The sequence below is a fragment of the Pteropus alecto genome, unplaced genomic scaffold (genome assembly GCF_000325575.1).
Source record: "Pteropus alecto unplaced genomic scaffold, ASM32557v1 scaffold146, whole genome shotgun sequence".
Taxonomy (NCBI): Eukaryota; Metazoa; Chordata; class Mammalia; order Chiroptera; family Pteropodidae; genus Pteropus; species Pteropus alecto.
In genome coordinates this window covers 19,935,094-19,943,936 of record NW_006442107.1, presented here as the reverse complement: position 1 = coordinate 19,943,936, position 8,843 = coordinate 19,935,094, and the positions used below count along the sequence as shown (strand labels likewise).

The 8,843-nt window shown below is 35.5% G+C and overlaps 1 pseudogene; it reads right to left on the bottom strand.

The window, feature by feature from the left end:
* Nucleotides 1–3,227: 3,227 nt before the first annotated feature.
* On the bottom strand, nucleotides 3,228–3,346 carry LOC112469375 (annotated as a pseudogene).
* Nucleotides 3,347–8,843: the final 5,497 nt, after the last annotated feature.

Here is an 8,843-nt window from a genome sequence, read left to right as displayed (position 1 = left end):
ATATGTACATTAACATACCCATTTGATAGCTAAAAATAGACAAATGAATATAACAAATTTAAGAAAGCCTAGTATCATATTCTTTTAAGATTAAAGACATGCTATTCCTTGTTCATTCAACAACCTTTCATGGTGCCTCGACTGTGTGCTGTGCTCTATTAGGCGTTGGGGATACAAAGAGAATCTCATAGATTAATGAAAGCTAAAGCAAAGAAAGAAAAGATTAGCTAATCTAGTGGGCAATTTCCAATCCTTTTTTCTTTACTTATTTTACACATCTTTTAATAGAACTTTATTCTTTGGTCTTGTGAAACAAATATGCATTAGCAGTTTGTTTGAGAGAATATGTAATTAATTTTCTCCTTGGCCTCAGTTAGACACATGCAGACGTCTGGACTATTAACCACTATCTTTTAGGGGAATTTGGTATGAATTTAGCATGCAAGCTTTTTCTAATTATTACTGCATCTCAAACAGACCTGAGTCATAGAGTGGATATATAAGGATTTTGACTTCTCTACTGCCAGGGATCATTTATCATACCAAATAATACTAATGTTTCATCATCACAGGATAGACTGATAACCTCAACAATGAGAAAGTTTATAATTTGAAATAATATGTTGGGGAAAAAAAAGATAGCAGTATTTTGTAAGGAATTATCTCGGCAACTTTATGCTTTAAAAAAAAAAGGTAGAATGTTGTATTAACAAGGAACAAAAGAAAAAAATAATCTTAAATATAACCCACTAATTATTTTCTCAGAAAGCATTAACTGAATGTTGTAAGGTCTGTAACTCAGATTTATATTCCAAGTTTATGGCACATATGTGCAACATCATTCTATGAATATTGAATAATTTTTGATTGCCTGGAACATCTTTGATTAATTAAAGAACAAAAACTTCTAACAGTTGCTTTTCATGGAGTACGAGGAGTACCTAAAGGATTCTCTGGAGCAGCAGAAGCACTTGAGGTAAGGATCTGAAATACGATAAGGGAAATTACAGCCCATGGAGAGAAACTCGGATGGAACTGTCTAACACCACAGACAGTGTTTGGCATGTGGGAAAAGAATCATAAATACTGAGAACCTTATGATTGAATAATAAGAGTCCATGGATACACATCAGTGTTTGATAAGTAAGAATGCAACATGAGGATGAAGTTGGGGTAGATATGTTCAAATTAACTACAAGAAGGTGCCCAGATCCACTTAAATCATTTGGGGAATGGAAAATCTGTACTCACAATGACTTAATAAGAAAAGAAAAGAACTTATCTACCCAAGAACACAGAATTCTCTGTTACTGTCCTTAAAAACTTGCATAATTAGTCCTCTATCCTCATTTTCTAACAACATTTGCACATCTTATTGGTCTAGAAATGTTACATGGGCCCTCCCCCAAACAGTCAGACCTGCTAGGTACTGCTATCCCTTTTGAAAGACTCATATATTCTTAGGTTTAAAGGATTTATGTCTTTGACTTTGGACCATTTGGGGAACAAACTACAGCAGGTCCTTGAATATCATCATTTCATTCAATGCGGTTATGTTATAACATTGATGAGAAAAAGAAGACCAATTCCCCAGCAGGGTCACTGTCTATGTGGAGTTTGCACGTTTTCCCCGTGCCTTCGAGGATCTTCTCCAGGTGCTCTGGTTTCCTCCCACATCCCAAAGATGTGCACATTAGGTGAACTGGTGTGTCTTCCTTGTCCCAGTCTGAGTGAGTGTGGGTGTGGTGTGAGTGCCCTCTGTGATGGAAGCGTGTCCTGGCCAAGGTTGCCTCCCTCCTTGTGCTCTGAGCTGCCAGCAGAGGTTCTGGCTACACATGATCCTGAACTGAAGTAAGCAGATTGGAAATAAATTATTTTACTTGTTTTTGTTAATCTTTCTGAAATGTATGTATAGCTCACATTTATTTCAATGTTTGATATTAGAAGTGTTTGAGGCCTTTGTTTAGAATTTTGGTGATGTTGTCGTGACTTGAAATATGCCATAGGAACTCAATTTTCTTTATATCAATTAGCCTAGGGTAAAATTGGTTTTGTTATACATCGTTTCACTTAAAGTTGCAGTTTTAATAACCAATCTGTGACATTAAGTGAGGACTTACTATATAACAGGTTGTAACATGTCATCAGCTTGAATAGTCACAGCTTGTTGATAGGGTCGAATCTTATGGGAGAACTAGAAATACTAGTATCATCATTTTGTTGTATCTTTCTGAAAAACAGAACAGTGAAATAACCTGGCCAAGTATTACCTTGTTAATCATGAAGCTTCATCTGGGCAGAACTCCTGAACTTTCCCCAGAGTCAAACTTTACTAGAATTCAAAGTATGCAAGTAATCTATTAATATTCACTGTGCCTTGTAATGATTTAATCAATATTTTCTCATGATTTATCATTCCTTTATCTTGCAATAATTTTAAAGTAGATTATAAAAGCAATTCCAGTTTGTAATGTAATTAATGGAGACACAGAAAACAAAAGTGAAGACTGTAATTTATATGTCAGGCTTCATGATTGACATATAAATATATTTTGTAATTTAATAGAATAACCAAGAGATTTAGGAATATAATTCCCACTTTCAAGGTGAAGAAACTTAATCTCAAAAAAAGACTATGTAACTTGCCCAAATAGCACAGTTAGAAATTGCACTTGGAAATTATTAAAAACCATGATCCAAATAAAATTGTTCTATGCAGTTCTATTCGTAATTGTAACATGGCAGACACTGGTTTTGTTTGTTTGTTTGTTTGTTTGCTTGTTTGTTTGTTTTGTTTTGCATCTACCCTAGGCCAAGATATTTACTACATTACATTTCTGATTCCAAAACCCATGAAAGCAAATCTAATGACTATGTCATGAATCAATTTGCTTTACAAAAATGCATTAGAAGTATACTTCCTGAACAAAATCCAATATTTTGAGGTCACATTTATAGGTCCAGGGACATTTCCAGAGTCTTTAATCTTAGGTTTTAAGGTCTACACCATTGGTTAGAGATAGAGGATAGAGAGGCTCTAAAGAGGGAGATAAAAGTGAATGATACCAAATTACCACCTGGAGACACAGTTTATTTATTTACACATCAATGCTACTGATTTTTTTTTTCTCTTTTTTTTTAGGGAGGGAGGCAACCCTTGGTTGACCTCACAGATTGCAAGGAACTTGTTAGTTTACAATCTTTCTTTTTTTTTTTTTTTTTTTTTACACCTACAGACCCTGATCTTCCTAGGTGATCTCCCATCCAAACACTAATCAGGCCCGACCCTGCTTAGCTTCCGAGATCAGACGGGATCGGGCTTGCTCAGGGTGGCATGGCCATAGACTGAATTTTTTGAAGTTTATAGTTCCTCCTTTTCTCCTTGTAGGAACTTCTCTCTTGATAAGTGTAATTTCTTGATTGAACCTAGGACTCTGCTCATCCCATTTCTTCTTCCCACTCTGTTAAAATGAGGAAGAAAAATCTTTTCGCATCCCTCTGTGATCATAGCAGTAAAGCTGGGTCTATTCTGAACAGGCTATTAAAATAAGGGCAAATGAGCTTATGCACCAGCTATTTGGATAATGACTCAGTGCTTCCTAAGGAGGAATTTACCAAACCAATTTCATAGAAATCTCTTTGCCCTTTGCCCGCTTTGTCTGGATGGGGTAAATCAATGAAATCATTTTAATCTTTCCTGCATAACTTGCTGTGTTGCATGGATATGAATCTTATCAGGTCAACCCCCACATGCTTCAGAGAGGCTTATGCCCAATCAGGGTTACACAGAGTAGAGGTTAAACTTGGAATGGATTTCCTCATTCCTAGCCAGTATTCGATCCTCTCTCACTGCCTTTTTCTTTCCACTAATAAAATTGTTTTAGCTAATTACTAGATTAGAAAAACTAAGACCTTATGAAAACATCCCTAATGGCAACAAAAGTTAAAGGGTCTTGGAAGAAGCAGAATGCATTTGTGTGCTGATTACTATTGAAGGACAAAAGTCTTTCCAAAAATTATGTTCTTCCCTAGCAATAAGCCCTTATAATAGATCTCCACTGTAGAGATTAAAAGGCTTCAGAGTTATACAAATAATAATAATCAGATCAGAAACTGTTAAAAGCATAAGACAGATAAAGCCAATGAGAAACCTTCAGAGGGAAGCAGATAAGTATTATGTCAGAGGGAAAATGTCAGTGAAACTCTTTCACTCTGGAAGCTATGTTCGTTACCTTTTTTTCCCCTTGAAGAGAGGAGAAAATACCTTTTAGAAACAAAATTCTCGTGCGTTTTAAAAAGCAAGACAGGTCCCCTTGAAGCTATATATCTGCCTGGTAGACTCTTGTCTCCAGGGAATTTGGAGCTTACTTTGCATCTAACCCTGTGCTATGATAGCTTACCATTATCTTTTTTAAAAAGTTGAAACTAGAAAACATATCAGGTAGATGTTAAAGCATGAGTAAATTTAAAATGAGGGAAAATGCATAGTTGAAACACACAAAAATTCAATGTTTAGCTATCGAACAGGGACAGATAAAATGCTGATACTGTTCACATTGTCTTACCCAGGTCAAGAAGTCACCAAGTATAAAAAAAATAGCAAAGCCAAAGATTTCTGCTTAGTAATCCACCCACTGCAGAGCAGCGCTGGAACCGTGCCTCTCCTTAATTCATCTCCTGAGAGTCTTGACTGTGTAGAAAAAGTATGAAACGATTCCCTGATACAGATAAGTGTTGATTTTCTGCGTTGACATCAACACTTGCTTTTAATACCTCTCTGAGTCACTGAGTTGGTCTCTTAAAAGGTTTATTGGGGTATAATTTACATATAAAATTCACCCATTATAATTGGACAATTCAGTGGTGTCTAGTAAATTAATAGAGTTGTGGAACCATCACCACAATATTTTCTCTTTGTCTTTGGCTTTCTGCAGGTTGAATATAATCTGCCTAGGTGTGTTTTATTTAGTATTTATCCTGCTTGATGTTCTCTGAGGCTCCTGGATTTGTGGTTTCCTCTTTGCCATTAATATTAAAATGTTCTTGGCCATTATTACTTCTACTCCACTCTCTTTCTTCTTCTGGTATTCCAATTATGTGTATGGCATTCCTTTTGCAATTGCCCACAGACTTGCATGTTCTGGTCTGGTTTTGCTTTTTTTGTTTGCTTTTTGTTCTCTTTGCATTTAGTTTAGAAAGTTTCTATTGACTTCCCTTAAAGCTCACTGGTTCTTTCCTTGGCTGTGTCAAGTTTACTGATGAGCCCATGGAAGGCATTCTTCATTTCTGTTCCTATATTGATTCATAGAATTCCCTTTTGACTTTTCTTTAAAGTTTCCATCTCCTCCATTACCTAATTGTTCTTGCACACTGTCTGATTTTTCCATTACAGACTTTAACATGTTGAACATGATTATTTTAAATTCCTTGTCTGGCAATTATAACATCCACGTCATATTTCAATCTGATTCTGTTTTCTTTGTCTCTTCAGACTCTTGTTTTTGTCTTTTGGCATGGCTTGTCATTTTTGTTGAAAATAGGGCATGTTACATTAGGAAATAGGAGCTGAAATAAATAGGCCTTTAGTATGCAGATTTATGGTAACCTGACTATGATATAGGCTCTGTCTAATGTTTGTTATAGCTATAGGTGTCAGAGCTTTTGAATTTTTGTAGAGGCCTTGTTTTAGTGTCTCAACCTCTTGACTTTGGACTTCCCTAAGCACTCCTTCTTAAAGAGTCCATATCTTATAGCCTTTTGATTGTCATCCACTGTTATATTGGAGCGAGGGAAGGAAAGCATTCTGTATCTCATGATTAAATCAGCCTTGTAGTGAGCCTTCGTCTTGGTGCTATGACCTTCACAAGTGTTTCTTCAGTCTTATAACTTTCCTTTCCCATCTTCTACTCCATTTTGCAGCCACAATATTTACAATATAGTCCATTGAAACCTTGACCTCTGTTGACTATATTTTTTCCTCTTGGGTAAGAAGGAAGGCTAGAGGGGGCTGGAGGAGGAGGATGAGCTTTTTCCAGCTGGGTTAAGAATCTCCTCTTCTGGATCATAAGACTTTCTTATGGAGAAGGTTCTGAGTATTACTCACAATGATTACTGTATTAGTCAGCTCAGGCTGCTATAACAAAATATCATAGACTGGGTAGCTAAACCGGATATTATATCTTAGAGTTTCAGAGGGTGGGTAATCCAAGATCAAGGTGCCAGCAGATTTAGTTCCCTAGGGGGAACCCTCTTCCTGACTTGCAATTGACTGCCTTCTTATTGTCCTCACATGGCCCAGAGAGAGAGGGAGGAAATAAGCTCTCTGGTGTCTTTTTTAAGGGAACTAATCCAATCATAGGGTCCTTACCATCCTGACCTCATTTATAATTGCCTTCCAAAGTCTCCATCTCCAAATACTGTAACATTGGGGAATAGGGCTAAAATATATGAATTGGAGGTGGGAGGCAATTCAGTTTACAGCAATTACTGTTCTCCTTCTCTTGTCAGAAACATGAGGTGATATTTCTCAAATCTGGTGGCGTTCGTTGAGGGAAGGCTCACAAAAGTATGCTGCACCCTCTAAGACTGTGGCCCCAGGAGTTTCTCACTTCATGATACTTCATGTTCAGTGTGATGTTCAATTTTACATGTCTATTTGGCTAGGCCATGGTACCCAGTCGTTTATTCAAACACCTGCAAATATTTCTGCAAAGGTATTTTTAGATGTGATTAACATCTAAATCAGTAGACTACGTAAAACAGCTTGCCATCAACAGTGTGGGTGAGGCTTATTCAATCAGTGGAAGGCCTTAAGAAAAATAACTGAAGTATGCTAAGGGAGAAGAAATTCTGTCTCCAGATTACTGCAGGACTCAAGAATACAACATTGACTCTTACTTGAATTTCTAGCCCACCGGCCTGCCTTACAAATTTCAGACTTGCCAAACACCACAAGTGGTTGTGTGTATACACTGTGAGCTCCTTTTCTGACTGGCATTTCATTGTATGAATATAGCACAGTTTCTTTACTCACTCATCCAGTGAAGGACATTTAGGTTAATTCCAGGTCGGGGCAAATTATCAATAGAGCTGTTATACATTTGTATGAACATAACTTCATTTCTCTCTGGTAAATATTCAGTAGTGGGATTGAAAGATAAGGTAAGTATATATTTAACATTATAATAAACTGCCAAATCATTTTGCATAGTATCTGTTCCATTTTTCATTCCTGCCTGTAATGTGTGAGAGCTCCATTGGTCTGTATCCTTGTCAATTTTGGTATTGTCAGTACTGTTTATTTTAGCTATTATAAAAATATATAATGGTATCTCATTGTAGCTTTAATTTGCATTTCCATAATGACTAATGATGTTGAACAACTTTTCCCAGCCTATTATCCTTTTTGGCGAACTATCTTTTTAAGTTCTTTTCTCTTTTTTAATTGAATTGTTTGTTTTCTTATTGTTGAGTTTAATAGTTTTTTATATATATTCTGAATACAAGTTCTTTGTTGAATATGTGATTTATAAACATTGTCTCCAAGTTTGTAACTTGCTTTTTTATCCCCTTACTCAACTTTACTAAACTCATTTGTTAAACAATATGAAACTTGCATAAAGCAGACATATAGGCTAATGGAATAGAACAAAGACCCTAGAAATAAACCCTCACGTATATGATCAAATAATTATTGCAAAGACCATTCAATGGTGACAAAGACAGCCTTTTCAATAAATGTGCTATGAAAACTGGATATCCACATGGAAAGAAATGAAGTTGGAATCTTACCTAACACCATATACAATAATTAACTCAAATAAATCAAAGGTAAGAGCTAAAACTATAAAACTCTTTTACAAAAGCATAGGGCAAAAACTCCATGACACCGGACTTGGCCATAATTTCTTGGAAATGATATTAAGGCATAGGCAACAAAAGAAAAATAGACAAATAGGATTTTATGAAAGTTAAAAATTTTGTGCATCAAAGTAATCAACAGGGTAAAAAGGCCACCCATGGAATAGGAGAAAATATTTGCAAATAATTTATCTGGTAATGAATTAATATTCGGGATATATAAAGAACTCCTAAAACTCAAAAACCAAAAACAAACAACTGAATTTAAAATTGGACATAGACCTTGAATAGACTTTGTCCAAAGAAGTTATCCAAGTGGCCGGTAAGTACATGAAAAGATGCTCAACATCACTATCATTATGAAAATGCAAATAAAAACTACTACATACCACCTTACCCCTGTTAGGATGGCTGTTATAAAAAACAAACAGACAAACAAACAAACAGAAAATAATAAATGTTGGTGAGGACATAGAGTGATGAGACCCCTCGTGCACTGCTTGTTGGTATGTAAAATGGTACAGTTGCTGTGAAAAATATTGTGGTAGTTTCTCAAATAATTAAAAGTAGAACTACCATGTAATTCAGCTATTCCACTTCTATATATATACTCAAAAGAATTAAAATCAGGGTCTCGAATAGATATTATTATACCATGTTTAGAACAACATTATTAACAGATGAACTTTGAGGACATTATGCTACATGAAATGAGCCAATCACAAAATTACAATACTATAGATTCCCTTTATACTAGGTACTTAATGTAGTCAAAATTATAGACAGAAAATAAAATGGTGGTTGCCAGGGGTAGAGGGAGAGGAGAATGAGGAGTTGTTTTTTAATTGGTATAAAGTTTCATTTTTATAAAATGAAAAGAGTTCTGGATGTGGATGGTAATGATGGTTGCACAACATTAGGAATATATATTAATACCACAACTATACATTTAAAAATAGTTAAGGTGGTAAATTTTATGTCAG